Consider the following 14,547-nt stretch of genomic DNA (forward strand, 5'->3'; position numbering starts at 1 on the left):
TATTCAAAATAGTATAATGCTGGAACAAAAACAGACACATAGATTAATGGAACAGAATAGAGAGCCAAGAAGCGGGCACACATTTATATGACCAATTAATCTATGACAAAGGAGGCAAGAATATACAATTAGAAAACTAGAACCTTTGTAGCTAGGAATAAACTCAATAAAGTTGCAGGATACAAAATCAACACACAGAAGGCATTTGAATTTCTATGGAATAGTATTTAAACATGTAAAAATATAATTCCAATTAAAATAAAATCAAAAATAATAATATATGTAGGAATAAATTATACCAAGGAAAATAATGATCTAAATAACAAAACTTAAGAGTTTGCTGAAAGATATCAAAAAAAGATATAAAACAAATGGAAAGACATCCCATTTCATGAATCAGAAGAGTGACTATGTTAAAATATCCATTATATTTAAGCCATTTATAGATTCAACACAATTGCTATCAAAATTTTAATGATATTAAATGAAAAATCATCTTAACATTTGTACAGAACCACAAAAAAAGCCCAAAGAAACCAAGCAATCCCAAGAAAACCACACAAACCTGGATCCATCACATTTTCTGATTTCAAAATACACTATTAATACAAAGTAAAATAATTAAAACTGAATGGTAAATTCTATTTTTTTTTTAGTTTTTTATTTTTTTAATTTTAAAATATTTAATTCTTACAGGCGTTCCCAAACATGAACCCCCCTCCCACCTCCCTCCCCATAACATCTCTCTGGGTCATCCCCATGCACCAGCCCCAAGCATGCTGTATCCTGCGTCAGACATAGACTGACGATTCAATTCTTACATGATAGTATACATGTTACAATGCCATTCTCCCAAATCATCCCACCCTCTCCCTCTCCCTCTGAGTCCAAAAGTCCATTATACACATCTGTGTCTTTTTTCCTGTCTTGCATACAGGGTCGTCATTGCCCTCTTTCTAAATTCCATATATATGTGTTAGTATACTGTATTGGTGTTTTTCTTTCTGGCTTACTTCACTCTGTATAATCGGCTCCAGTTTCATCCATCTCATCAGAACTGATTCAAATGAATTCTTTTTAATGGCTGAGTAATACTCCATTGTGTATATGTACCACAGCTTTCTTATACATTCATCTGCTGATGGACATCTAGGTTGTTTCCATGTCCTGGCTATTATAAACAGTGCTGCGATGAACATTGGGGTACACGTGTCTCTTTCAATTCTGGTTTCCTTGGTGTGTATGCCCAGAAGTGGGATTGCTGGGTCATATGGTAGTTCTATTTGCAATTTTTTAAGGAATCTCCACACTGTTCTCCATAGTGGCTGTACTAGTTTGCATCCCCACCAACAGTGTAGGAGGTTTCCTTTTCTCCACACCCTCTCCAGCATTTATTCCTTGCAGATTTTTGGATCGCAGCCATTCTGACTGGTGTGCAATGGTACCTCATTGTGGTTTTGATTTGCGTTTCTCTGATAATGAGTGATGTTGAGCATCTTTTCATGTGTTTGTTAGCCATCCATATGTCTTCTTTGGAGAAATGTCTATTTAGTTCTTTGGCCCATTTTTTGATTGGGTCATTTATTTTTCTGGAATTGAGCTGCATAAGTTGCTTGTATATTTTTGAGATTAGTTGTTTGTCAGTTGCTTCATTTGCTATTATTTTCTCCCATTCTGAAGGCTGTCTTTTCACCTTGCTTATATTTTCCTTTGCTGTGCAGAAGCTTTTAATTTTAATTAGATCCCATTTGTTTATTTTTGCTTTTATTTCCAGAATTCTGGGAGGTGGATCATAGAGGATCCTGCTGTGATTTATGTCTGAGAGTGTTTTGCCTATGTTCTCCTCTAGGAGTTTTATAGTTTCTGGTCTTACATTTAGATTTTTAATCCATTTTGAGTTTATTTTTGTGTGCAGTGTTAGAAAGTGATCTAGTTTCATTCTTTTACAAGTGGTTGACCAGTTTTCCCAGCACCACTTGTTAAAGAGATTGTCTTTACTCCACTGTATATTCTTGCCTCCTTTGTCAAAGATAAGGTGTCCATATGTGAGTGGATTTATCTCTGGGCTTTCTATTTTGTTCCACTGATCTATATATCTGTCTTTGTGCCAGTACCATACTGTTTTGATGACTGTGGCTTTGTAGTAGAGCCTGAAGTCAGGCAAGTTGATTCCTCCATTTCCATTCTTATTTCTCAAGATTGCTTTGGCAATTCGAGGTTTTTTTGTATTTCCATACAAATCTTGAAATTATTTGTTCTAGTTCTGTGAAAAATATGGCTGGTAGCTTGATAGGGATTGCATTAAATTTGTAAATTGCTTTGGGTAGTATACTCATTTTCACTATATTGATTCTTCCGATCCATGAACATGGTATATTTCTCCATCTATTAGTGTCCTCTTTGCTTTCTTTCATCAGCGTTTTATAGTTTTCTATATATAGGTCTTTAGTTTCTTTAGGTAGATATATTCCTAAGTATTTTATTCTTTTCGTTGCAATGGTGAATGGAATTGTTTCTTAATTTCTTTTTCTACTTTCTCATTATTCGTGTATAGGAATGCAAGGGATTTCTGTGTGTTGATTTTATATCCTGCAACTTTACTATATTCATTGATGAGCTCTAGTAATTTTCTGGTGGAGTCTTTAGGGTTTTCCATGTAGAGGATCATGTCATCTGCAAACAGTGAGAGATTTACTTCTTCTTTTCCAATTTGGATTCCTTTTATTTCTTTTTCTGCTCTGATTGCTGTGGCCAAAATTTCCAGAACTATGTTGAATAGTAGCGGTGAAAGTGGGCAGCCTTGTCTTGTTCCTGACTTTAGGGGAAATGCTTTCTATTTTTCACTATTGAGGATAATGTTTGCTATGGGTTTGTCATAGATAGCTTTTATTATGTTGAGGTATGTTCCTTCTATTCCTGCTTTCTGGAGAGTTTTTATCATAAATGGATGTTGAATTTTGTCAAAGGCCTTCTCTGCATCTATTGAGATAATCATATGATTTTTATTTTTCAATTTGTTAATGTGGTGAATTACACTGATTGATTTGCGCATGTTGAAGAATCCTTGCATCCCTGGGATAAAGCCCACTTGGTCATGGTGTATGATCTTTTTAATGTGTTGTTGGATTCTGATTGCTAGAATTTTGTTGAGGATTTTTGCATCTATGTTCATCAGTGATATTGGCCAGTAGTTTTCTTTTTTTGTGACATCTTTGTCAGGTTTTGGTATTAGGGTGATGGTGGCCTCATAGAATGAGTTTGGAAGTTTCCCTTCCTCTGCAATTTTCTGGAAGAGTTTGAGTAGGATAGGTGTTAGCTCTTCTCGAAATTTTTGGTAGAATTCAGCTGTGAAGCCGTCTGGACCTGGGCTTTTGTTTGCTGGAAGATTTCTGATTACAGTTTCAATTTCCGTGCTTGTGATGGGTCTGTTAAGATTTTCTATTTCTTCCTGGTTCAGTTTTGGAAAATTGTACTTTTCTAAGAACTTGTCCTTTCTTCCACGTTGTCCATTTTATTGGCATACAACTGCTGATAGTAGTCTCTTATGATCCTTTGTATTTCGTGTTGTCTGTTGTGATCTCTCCATTTTCATTTCTAATTTTATTGATTTGATTTTTCTCTCTTTGCTTCTTGATGAGTCTGGCTAATGGTTTGTCAATTTTATTTATCCTTTCAAAGAACCAGCTTTTGGCTTTGTTGATTTTTGCTATGGTCTCTTTTGTTTCGTTTGCATTTATTTCTGCCCTAATTTTTAAGATTTCTTTCCTTCTACTAACTCTGGGGTTCTCCAATTCTTCCTTTTCTAGTTGCTTTAGGTGTAGAGTTAGGTTGTTTATTTGACTTTTTTCTTGTTTCTTGAGGTATGCCTGTATTGCTATGAACTTTCCTCTTAGCACTGCTTTTATAGTGTCCCACAGGTTTTGGGTTGTTGTGTTTTCATTTTCATTAGTTTCTATGCTTATTTTGATTTCTTTTTTGATTTCTTCTGTGATTTGTTGGTTATTCAGAAGTGTGTTGTTCAACCTCCATATGTTGGAATTTTTAATAGTTTTTCTCCTGTAATTGAGATCTAATCTTAATGCATTATGGTCAGAAAAGATGCTTGGAATGATTTCGATTTTTTTGAATTTATCAAGTTTAGATTTATGGCCCAGGATGTGATCTATCCTGGAGAAGGTTCCATGAGCACTTGAAAAAAAGGTGAAATTCATTGTTTTGGGGTGAAATGTCCTATAGATATCAATTAGGTCTAACTGGCCTAATGTATGATTTAAAGTTTGCATTTCTTTGTTAATTTTCTGTTTAGTTGATCTGTCCATACGTGTGAGTGTGGTATTAAAGTCTCCCACTATTATCGTGTTATTGTTGATTTCCCCTTTCATACTTGTTAGCATTTGTCTTACATATTGCTGTGCTCCTATATTGGGTGCATATATATTTATAATTGTTATATCTTCTTCTTGGATTGTTCCTTTGATCATTATGTAGTGGCCTTCTTTGTCTCTTTTCACAGCCTTTGTTTTAAAGTCTATTTTATCGGATATGAGTATTGCCACTCCTGCTTTCTTTTGGTCTCTATTTGCATGGAATATCTTTTTCCAGCCCTTCACTTTCAGTCTGTATGTGTCCCTTGTTTTGAGGTGGGTCTCTTGTAAGCAGCATATAGAGGGGTCTTGTTTTTGTATCCATTTGGCCAGTCTTTGTCTTTTGGTTGGGGCGTTCAACCCATTTACATTTAAGGTAATTATTGATAAGTATGGTCCCGTTACCATTTACTTTATTGTTTGGGTTCGGGTTTATACACTCTTTTCGTGTTCCTGTTTAGAGAATATCCTTTAGAATTTGTTGGAGAGCTGGTTTGGTGGTGCTGAATTCTCTCAGCTTTTGCTTGTCTGTAAAGCTTTTGATTTCTCCTTCATATTTGAATGAGATCCTTGCTGGGTACAGTAATCTGGGCTGTAGGTTATTGTCTTTCATCACTTTAAGTATGTCTTGCCATTCCCTCCTGGCCTGAAGAGTTTCTATTGAAAGATCAGCTGTTATCCTTATGGGAATCCCTTTGTGTGTTATTTGTTGTTTTTCCCTTGCTGCTTTTAATATTTGTTCTTTGTGTTTGATCTTTGTTAATTTGATTAATATGTGTCTTGGGGTGTTTCGCCTTGGGTTTATCCTATTTGGAACTCTCTGTGTTTCTTGGACTTGGGTGATTATTTCTTTCCCCATTTTAGGAAAGTTTTCAACTATTATCTCCTCAAGGATTTTCCCATGATCTTTCTTTCTGTCTTCTTCTTCTGTGACTCCTATAATTCGAATGTTGGAGCGTTGCATATTGTCCTGGAGGTCTCTGAGATTGTCCTCGTTTCCTTTAATTCGTTTTTCTTGTTTCCTCTCTGATTCATTTATTTCTACCATTCTAGCTTCTATTTCACTAATCCTATCTTCTGCCTCCGTTATTCTACTATTTCTTGCCTCCAGAGTGTTTCTGATCTCATTTATTGCATTATTCATTATATTTTGACTCTTTTTTATTTCTTCTAGGTCCTTGTTAAACCTTTCTTGCATCTTCTCAATCCTTGTCTCTAGGCTATTTATCTGTGATTCCATTTTGATTTCAAGATTTTGGATCATTTTCACTATCAATATTCGGAATTCCTTCTCCGGTAGATTCCCTACTTCTTCCTCTTTTGTTTGGTTTGGTGGGCAACTCTCCTGTTCCTTTACCTGCTGAGTATTCCTCTGTCTCTTCATCTTGATTATGTTGCTGCGTTTGGGGTGGCCTTTTTATATTCTGGTAATTTGTGGAGTTCTCTTTATTATGGAGCTTGCTCACTGTGGGTGGGGTTGTATCAGTGGCTTGTCTAGGTTTCCTGGTTAGGGAGGCTTGTGTTGGAGTTCTGGTGGGTGGAGCTGGGTTTCTTCTCTCTGGAGTGCAGTGGAGTGACCAGTAATGGGTTATGAGACATCAAAGGTTTTGGAATAATTTTGAGCTGCCTGTATATTGAAGCTCAGGGGAGTGTTCCTGTGTTGCTGGAGAATTTGAGTGGTATGTCTTGTTTTGGAACTTGATGGCCCTTGGGTGGAGCTTGGTTTTGGCGTAGGTATGAAGGCATTTGATGAGCTCCTATTGCTTAATGTTCCCTGAATTCAAGAGTTCTCTAATGTTTTCAGGCTTTGGATTTAAGCCTCCTGCTTCTGCTTTTCAGTTTTACTTTTACAGTAGCCTCTAGACTTCTCCGTTTATACAGCACTGATGATAAAACATCTAGGTTAAAGATGAAAAGTTTCTCCACATTGAGGGACACTCAGAGAGGTTCACTGAGTTACAAGGAGAAGAGAAGATGGAGGGGGTAGTTAGAGGTAACTGGAATGAGATGCAGTGAAATCAAAAGAGGAGAGAGCAAGCTAGCCAGTAGTCACTTCCTTATGTGCGCTCCATAGTCTGGACCACTCAGAAGTATTTATTGAGTTATACAGGGAAGAGGAGAGGGAGGAAGTAGACAGAGGTGGCCAGGAGGATAAGAGAGAGGAATGAGAAGGAGAGAGACAAATCCTGCCAGTAACCAGTTCCTTGGGTGTTCTCCACCATCTGGAACACACAGAGATTCACAGAGTTGGATAGAGAAGAGATGGGGGAGAAAAGAGACAGAGGCCACCTGGTGGAGAAAAAGGAGAGGCCAGAGGAGGAGAGAGTGGTCAAGCCAGTAATCTCGCTCTCAGGTAAACTTGGGTAGTGAAGTTTGGGTTTTTAAATGTACAAAATTAACAACAAAAACCTAAGAGCAAAGATTAAAAATCTAGAGTAGAGGTTGGGTTTTCAAAGATACAATATTAAAGAAAAGCAGAAGGAAAAAGGAAGAAAGAAAAAAAAATAAGAATTAAAAAACAAACAAACAATAAAAACAACAAAAACAAACAAACAAACGAAAAACCACCAACAACCATCCAAAGACTATATATGGTGTTTGCCTTAAAAAAAAAAAAAAGCTTTTTTTTTAAAAATAGTAATAGTAGGTTATAGAAATAAAAATTAGAGGAGAAATAGAAGACTTAACAATTTAAAAAAAAGTTAGAACAAAAAGAAAAACAAACAAACAAACCAAAAAAAGGAATGATTTTAAAAATGGTAAAATTTTATCTGGCCCTTCTCTGATGTTGTGGGCCGTGTGGGATCACTTCCAAGGTGGTTCCCTCTGTTTAACTTCTTCTGTTTGCTGTTTTTTTAGGCTCACTAGTTCAGTCGCGCTGTGGGGAGGGGGGATGCTGCAAACAAATAGCACTGTCATGTGCACACAGTGTCTCAGCCCCGCTTGACCTGTCCCATCTCGCGGCGCACAAACCGCTCCAGCTCTACGATGCTCTGCCGGGAACCGTGTGGGGCCGGCCCTAGGCTGCGTGCACTTCCCCGGTCCAAGCCGCTCAGGTTCGGCGCTCAGGCAGCCCTCAGAGGCACAGATTCGGCTGGGACTGCACTTTGTGCCCTTCCCAGGTCCGAGTAGCTCAGGAGTTTGGCGAGCGCGATCGATCGCCGCGGCTTGTCACCTTTTCTGCCGCTGCTGCTCAGCTTTCTGGGTGGACCACTGGCGCCCCCCGTGAGGCAGATTGTGACTGTCCAGCACCCCCAGAAGTCTTAGCAAAGAAGCCTGCTTGCAGTTAGGTAAGTAAAGTCTCTCTGGGTCTGCAATTGCCCCTTTCCAGTCCTTATGGCTCTGGCTGCCTGTCCCCGGCGGGGGATGGTCTGCAGCCGGCTTATTCTGTTCCGTCCTTTGTTCTGTGCTCGGTCCTGGCGGTGTCTTATGTTCGAGCTTTTCGTGTGGTAGCTATCCCACAGTCTGGTTTGCTAGCCCAAGTTAGATCGTTCTGGTTGCGCGTGGGGCATTCCTGCCCGATTCTTACAAAGCACTGCAGCCCGCGCCTCCCGCGCGTCCCTGCCCTGCCCCCACTTCCCAATGGGGGCTGCAGGCGTCTGTGCTGCTTTTCCGCTGGGGGAGTTACTGTTGGGCTTGTAATCTCTTGGTTTTAATTATTTCTTTATTTTTCCTTCCTGTTATGTTGCCCTCTGCATTTCCAAGGCTCGCCACAGACTCGGCAGGGAGAGTGTTTCCTGGTGTTTGGAAACCTCTCTTCTTAAAATTCCCTTCCCGGGACAGGCTTCCCATCCCAGGACGGAGCTCCCTCCCCACCTCCTTTGTCTCATTTTTCGTCTTTTATATTTTTTCCTACCTGTTTTTGAAGACAATGGTCTGCTTTTCTGGTTGCCTGATGTCCTCTGCCAGCCTACAGAAGTTGTTTTGTGGAGTTTGCTCGGCGTTGAAATGTTCTTTTGAGGAATTTGTGAGGGAGAAAGTGGTCTTCCCGTCCTATTCCTCCGCCATCTTTGAATGCTACATTCTTAAAATAAGTATTCACCCATTGGAACAGAATGGATAGCCCAGAATTAAATTCCTGCATATATGTTCAGCTATTGTTCTACAAAGGAGCCAAAAACACCCACTAGGAAAACAATAGTCTCTGTGAGAAATAGTGCTGGAAAAAGTGGATGATCTCATGCAACTTATCTTCCACAATACACAAAATTTTATCAAAATGGATCAAAGACTAAAACATGAAGAACTGATATTGTAACTTTCTAGGAAGAAAACATGGATGAAAATTTCTCAGCATTGGTCTTAGCAATGATTTTCTTATTATGACAACAGAGCAGATGAACAAAAGTAAAAATCAAAAACTGGGAGTATATCAAACTTAAAAATTTCTTGGTTCAGTTCAATTCCGTCACTCAGTCATGTCTGACTGTACTGCAGCATGCCAGGCCTCCCTGTCCGTCACCAACTCCTGGAGTTTACCCAAACTCAAGTTCATTGAGTCACTGATGCCATCCAACCATCTCATCCTCTGTTGTTCCCTTCTCCTTCTGCCTTCAATCTTCCCCAGCATCAGGGTCTTTTCCAATGAGTTAGTTCTTTGCATCAAGTGGCCAAAGTATTGGAGTTTCAGCTTCAGCATCAGTCCTTCCGATGAACACCCAGGACTGACTTCCTTTAGGATAGACTGGTTGGATTTCCTTGCAGTCCAAGGGACTCTCAGAGGGATGGTATGGGGAGGATGGAGGGAGGGGGGTTCAGGATGGGGAACACATGTATACCCGTGGCGGATTCATGTTGATGCATGGCAAAACCAACACAATATTGTAAAGTAATTCACCTCCAATTAAAATAAATAAATTTATATTTTTAAAAATAAATAAATAAATAAAATAAAAACAAATTTTTTTTAAAAAGAGTCTTCACCAACACCACAGTATAAGAGTATCAATTCTTTGGTGCTCAGCTTTCTTTATAGTCCAACTCTCACATTCATACATGACCACTAGAAAAACCATAGCTTTGACTAGACAGACCTTTGTTGGCAAGTAATGTCTCTCCTTTTTAATACATTGTCTAGGTTGATCATAACTTTTCTTCCAAGGAGTAAGCGTCCTTTAATTTCATGGCTGCAGTCACCAACTGCAGTGACTTTGGAGCACGAGAAAATAAAGTCTCTCACTGTTTCCATTGTTTCCCCTCTATGTGCTGTGAAGGGATGGGACCAGATGCCATAATCTTAGTTTTCTTAATGTTGAGTTTTAAGCCAATTTTTTCACTCTCCTTTTTCACTTTCATCAAGAGACTCTTGAGTTCTTCTTCACTTTCTGCCATAAGGGTGGTGTCATCTGCATATCTGAGGTTATTGATATTTCTCCTGGCAATCTTGATTCCAGCTTGTGCTTCATCCAGCCCAGCATTTCTCATGATGTACTATGCATATAAGTTAAATAAGTTTAAAAAAACTTCTACACAAACAAATAAATAAACAATAAAATGAAAAGGCAAGACAGTGGAACAAAAATTTGCAAATCATACAATGAAAAGGGGGTAAATATCCAAAATATATATAAATTCATATAAATCAATATTAATATACAAACCATTTGGCTTAAATAATGGGCAGAGGAGTTAAATACATATTTTTCCAAAGAAGACGTACAAAAATCCAACAAGTTCATGTAAAGATGCTTCAGTTCAGTTCAGTTCAGTCGCTCAGTCATGTCTGGCTCTTTGCGACCCATGAATTGCTTAACATCACTAATCATCATAAAATGCATATCAAAACAACAATTAGATATCATTTCACACCTGTTAGAATGGCTATCATCCAGAAGTCAAGAAATAACACATATTAACAAGGATATGGAGAAAAAGGAAGTATTGTGCATTTTTATAGTAATTAATTGGTGAAGCTACTATGTAAAAAAGTATGGAGTTTCCCTTAAACAATTAACAACTGAATTACCATCAGTTCAGTTCAGTTCAGTTCAGTTCAGTCACTCAGTCATGTCCGACTCTTTGCGACCCCATGAATCGCAGCACGCCAGGCCTCCCTGTCCATCACCATCTCCCGAAGTTCACTCAGACTCCCGTCTATCGAGTCAGTGATGCCAGCCAGCCATCTCACTCTCTGTCATCCCCTTCTCCTCCTGCCCCGAATCCCTCCCAGCATCAGAGTCTTTTCCAGTGAGTCAACTCTTCGCATGAGGTGGCCAAAGTACTGTAGTTTCAGCTTCAGCATCATTCCTTCCAAAGAAATTCCAGGGCTGATCTCCTTTAGAATGGACTGGTTGGATCTCCTTGCAGTCCAAGGGACTCTCAAGAGTCGTCTCCATTTGACCCAGCAATTCCTGTTCTAGAAACATAGACAAAGAATTGACAACAGAATATCAAAAGGATGTCTGCACTCCCAAATGCAGTATTATAGCATTATTAACAATATACTGATAATGGGAAAAATCAATTTCCCATCAGTGGATGGATAGATTAAAAATATGGGGTTCGTGGACTATCTGTGAACTACTTCAATAAAATATTAGCTAACCATGAGAGAGAAGGATGTCCTGCCATTTTTAACAACATGTATGGACTTTCAGAACATTATATTAAGTGAAATAAACCAGGGAAAGGCAAATGCTGTGTGGTAACACTTGAATGTACAATCTAAAAAAAAGTTTGTGAAAACTGAGAGTAAAAAAGTGGTTCTCAGCAGCTGAAGAATGAGGAAAGAGAGGTATTGATACGAGAACAAACAAACTGTAAATAAATAAATCCTGAATATTTAATAGACATGATAGTAAATATGTAAAAAATTTTGTATTATAATCAGAAAACTTGTTAAGAGAAGAGATTTAATTATCACAGCAGACACAACACAGAAAAGTAATTATGTGACATCGTAGAGAGTACCCCAGAGAAGGCAATGGCAACCCACTCCAGTACTCTTGCCTGGAAAATCCCATGGACAGAGGAGCCTGATAGGCTGCAGTCCATGGGGTCACAAAGAGTCGGACACAACTGAGCGACTTCACTTTCACTTTTTACTTTCATGCATTGGAGAAGGAAATGGCAACCCACTCCAGTGTTCTTGCCTGGAGAATCCCAGGAACGAGAGAACCTGGTGGGCTGCCGTCTATGGGGTTGCACGGAGTCGGACACAACTGAAGAGACTTAGCAGCAGCAGCAGCAGAGAGTATCCACTCCAGTATTCTGGCAGGGAGAATTCCATGAACTGTATAGCCCACAGGCTCGCAGGCAGTCAGACATGACTACGTGACTTTCACAGAGAATTGCTAAAAAAATGCTACATTATTACTCATATTATAACACATTGATGAATCAAATCACTATGTATTCCTTGAATTTACACAACTGTTCAGTTCATTTCAGTTGTTCAGTCATGTCAGACTCTTTGTGACCTCATGGACTGAAGTATGCCAGGCTTCCCTGTCCATCACCAACACCCAGAGCTTACTAAAACTCATGCCATCGAGTCAGTGATGCCATCCAACCATCTCATCCTCTGTTGCGCCCTTCTCCTCCTACCTTCAATCTTTCTGAGCTTCAGGGTCTTTTCCTGATGAGTCAGTTCTTCTCAGCAGGTGGCCAAAGCGTTATAGAGTTTCAGCTTCAGTATCATTCCTTTCTTTCAGGGCTGATATCCTTTAGGATTAACTAATTTGATCTCCTTTGCAGTCCAAGGGACTCTCAAGAGTCTTCTCCAACACCACAGTTCAAAGCATCAATTCTTCAGTGCTCAGCTTTCCTTAAAGTCCAGATCTCACATCCATACATGACTACTGGAAAAACCATATCTCTGAATACATGGTCTTTTGTTGGTATAGTAATGTCTCTGCTTCTTAATATGCTGTCTAGGTTGGTCATAGCTTTTGTATCAAGGAGCAAGCGTCTTTTAATTTCATGGTTGCAGTCAACATCTGCCGTGATTTTGGAGCCTCAAAATATAAAGTTTGCTCCTGTTTCCATTGTTTCCCCATGTATTTGCCATGAAGTGATGGGACCAGATGCCATGATCTTCATTTTCTGAATGTTGAGCTTTAAGCCAGCTTTTTCACTCTCCTCTTTCACTTTCATCAAAAGACTCTTGAGATCTTCTTCCCTTTCTGCCATAAGTGTGGTGTCATCTACATATCTGAAGTTATTGATATTTCTCCTGGCAATCTTGATTCCAGCTTGTGCTTCATCCAGCCCAGCATTTCTCATGATGTACTCTGCATAGAAGTTAAATAAGCAGGGTGACAATATACAGCCTTGACCTGCTCCTTTTCCTATTTGGAACCAGTCTGTTTTCCCAGGTCCAGTTCTAACTGTTGCTTCCGGAACTGCATACAGATTTCTCAAGAGGCAGGTCAGGTGGTCTGGTATTCCCATCTCTTGAAGAATTTTCAGTTTGTGATGATCCACACAGTCAAAGGCTTTGGCATAGTCAATAAAGCAGAAATAGATGTTCTTCTGGAATGCTCTTGCTTTTTCTTTGATCCAGTGGATGTTGGCAATTTGATCTCTGGTTCCTCTGCCTTTTCTAAAACCATCTTGAACATCTTCAAGTTCACGGTTCGCATATTGTTGAAGCCTGGCTTGGAGAATTTTGAGCATTACTTTACTAGAGTGTGCTGCTAAGTCGCTTCAGTCGTGTCCACTCTGTGTGACCCCGTGGATTGCAGCCTACCAGGCTCCTCCGTCCATAGGATTTTCCAGGCAAGAGTACTGGAGTGGGTTGCCATTGCCTTCTCCTGTAACTGCATAGTGATACACCAATTCAACTTACTGCTATGGGGGGAAAAACACCATTTAATGAAACATGAAGACAAAGCACAAACCCGACTAAGGCGACACACGTTGTGGACGACAGCACTGCTATGACCAGAGCAAGTGGGGGACGGGGGAGGGGAGATAGATGGGTAAACTATAGCCTCAGGGGTGGGGGGCGGGGGTCTGGATTGATGACAACTAAGCAGACAACAGGATGAGACAGGAAATCAAAACCAATGATGAAAGCAGACACACCGTCAGAGAACTCCAACAGCAAGGAAAACATACAAAACTGTTCTTTTACAAATATTCAGAAAGAAATCAAGCATGAAACCACAGAGAAATCGTCAAAGAATTTTAAATATCAACTAATTAGCCAATGATGCAAATTATAAAAACAGTACGGCAAAAGACCACAAAATGGACTAGTTACTTCACAGGCCACTAAAGTGATTCACGGTTAATTTAATTATAAGCTGACTAACCATGCAGCTAATATGAAATGGGTGGTAACAGAAAAAAGAGATAATACAAGTCCCGTTATAAAGCAGAGTGTTGTACACATGATTTCATGGGGTAAATACCAATGCACTCACAAAACCTAAGCTAAACACGCAAGAAAGCTGGAACTAGAGTGTGAGATGAGTGCAATTGTGTGGTAGTTTGAGCATTCCTTGGCATTGCCTTTCTTTGGGATTGGAATGAAAACTGACCTTTTCCAGTCCTGTGGCCACTGCTGAGTTTTCCAAATTTGCTGACATATTGAGCGCAGCACTTTCACAGCATCATCATTTAGGATTTGAAATAGCTCAACTGGAATTCCATAACCTCCACTAGCTTTGTTCGTTGCAATGCTTCCTAAGGGCCACTTGACTTCACATTCCAGGATGTCTGGCTCTAGGTGAGTGACCACACCATCATGATTATCTGGGTCGTGAACATCATTTTTGTACAGTTCTTCTGTGTATACTTGCCACCTCCTCTTAATATCTTCTGCTTCTGTTAGGTCCATACCATTTCTGTCCTTTATTGAGCCCACTTTTGCGTGAAATATTCCCTTGATATCTCTAATTTTCTTAAAGAGATCTCTAGTCTTTCCCATTCTATTATTCTATTGTTTTCCTCTATTTCTTTGCACTTATCACTGAGAAAGTCTTTCTTCTCTCTCTTTGAAACTCTGCATTCAAGTGGGTATATCTTTCCTTTTCTCCTTTGCTTTTCACTTCTCTTCTTTTCACAGCTATTTGTAAGGCCTTCTCAGACTGCCATTTTGCTTTTTTGCATTTCTTTTTCTTGGGGATGGTCTTGATCCCTGTGTCCTGTACAATGTCACAAACCTCCATCCATATTCATTAGGCACTCTATCAGATCTAATCAAGATATAAACAGAAATTAAATCTCAATATACCTC

This window comes from Ovis canadensis, chromosome 5 (assembly GCF_042477335.2).
Source record: "Ovis canadensis isolate MfBH-ARS-UI-01 breed Bighorn chromosome 5, ARS-UI_OviCan_v2, whole genome shotgun sequence".
NCBI lineage: Eukaryota > Metazoa > Chordata > Mammalia > Artiodactyla > Bovidae > Ovis > Ovis canadensis.